Consider the following 1,764-nt stretch of genomic DNA (forward strand, 5'->3'; position numbering starts at 1 on the left):
GGTCATGAAAAATCGCAGTTTGGGCTGATTCTGGCCCATTTCTAGGACTATTACTTAGTTTTGCAGGTCCCAGAGTGATTTCCATGATTTATGAATCCTCGTGTGCGTTTACGTGTCGGTCATCAATACTCACAGTTTTGGCCAATTCTGATGCGTTTCGTGGACTTTTCCTCACCGTTTTGGGGTCCCAAAGTGATTTCCATAATTGTTGAACCCCAAGGTGCGCTTACGTGTCGGTCATCAACACTCACATTTTTGGCCAATTCTGATCCATTTCGTGGACTATTACTCACTGTTTTGGGGTCCCGGAGTGATTTTCACGGTTAACGAACCGCGGAGTGCGTTTACGTTTCGGTCATTAAAACTCACAGTTATGGCCGATTCTGGCCCGTTTAGTGGACTATTACTCACTGTTTTGGGGTCCGAGAGTTATTTCCATGATTAATGAACCCGGAGTGCGTTTACGTGTCGGTCATGAACACTCACAGTTTTGGCCGATTCTGGCCCGTTTCGTGGAATATTACTCACTGTTTTGGGGTCCCGGAGTGATTTCCACGGTTAAAGAACCGCGAGGTGCGTTCACGTGTCGGTCATCAACAATCACAGTTTTGGCTGATTTTGACCCGTTTTGTGGAGTATTGCTCACTGTTTTGGAGTCCCGGGGTGATTTCCACGATTAACGAACTGCGGGGTCCGTTTACATGTCGGTCATCAACATCACGGTTTTGGCCGATTCTATCCCGTTTCGTGGACTATTACTCACTGTTTTGGGGTCCCAGAGTGATTTCCACGATTAACAAACCCCGGGTTGCGTTTACGTTTCGGTCATCATCACTCGCGGTTTTTGTCAATTCTGACCCGTTTCGTGGACTATTACTCACCGCTTTGGGGTCCCAAAGCGATTTCCATGGTTGTTGAACCCCAAGGTGCGATTACGTGTAGGTCATCAACAATCGCAGTTTGGGCTGATTCTGGCCCATTTCTCAGACTATTACTTAGTTTTGCAGGTCCCAGAGTGATTTCCACGATTTATGAACCCTCGTGTGCGTTTACGTGTCGGTCATCAATACTCACAGTTTTGGCCAATTCTGATGCGTTTTGTGGACTTTTACTCACCGTTTTGGGGTCCCAAAGAGATTTCCATAATTGTTGAACCCCAAGGTGCGCTTATGTGTCGGTCATCAACACTCACATTTTTGGCCAATACTGATCCATTTCGTGGACTATTACTCACTGTTTTGGGGTCCCGGAGTGATTTTCACGGTTAACGAACCGCGGAGTGCGTTTACGTTTCGGTCATCAAAACTCACAGTTATGGCCGATTCTGGCCAATTTAGTGGACTATTACTCACTGTTTTGGGGTCCGAGAGTTATTTCCACGATTAACGAACCCCGGAGTGCGTTTACTTGTCGGTCATGAACACTCACAGTTTTGGCCGATTCTGGCCCGTTTCGTGGAATATTACTCACTGTTTTGGGGTCCTGGAGTGATTTCCACGGTTAAAGAACTGCGGGGTGCTTTACATGTCGGTCATCAACAATCACAGTTTTGGCTGATTCTGACCCGTTTTGTGGAGTATTACTCACTGTTTTGGGGTCCCGGGGTGATTTCCACGATTAACGAACTTCGGGGTGCGTTTACATGTCGGTCATCAACATCACGGTTTTGGCCGATTCTGGCCCGTTTCGTGGACTATTACTCGCTGTTTTGGGGTCCCAGAGTGATTTCCACGATTAACGAACCCCGGGTTGCGTTTACGTTTC

The sequence above is a fragment of the Triticum dicoccoides genome, chromosome 5B, assembly GCF_002162155.2.
Source record: "Triticum dicoccoides isolate Atlit2015 ecotype Zavitan chromosome 5B, WEW_v2.0, whole genome shotgun sequence".
NCBI classification, from domain to species: domain Eukaryota; kingdom Viridiplantae; phylum Streptophyta; class Magnoliopsida; order Poales; family Poaceae; genus Triticum; species Triticum dicoccoides.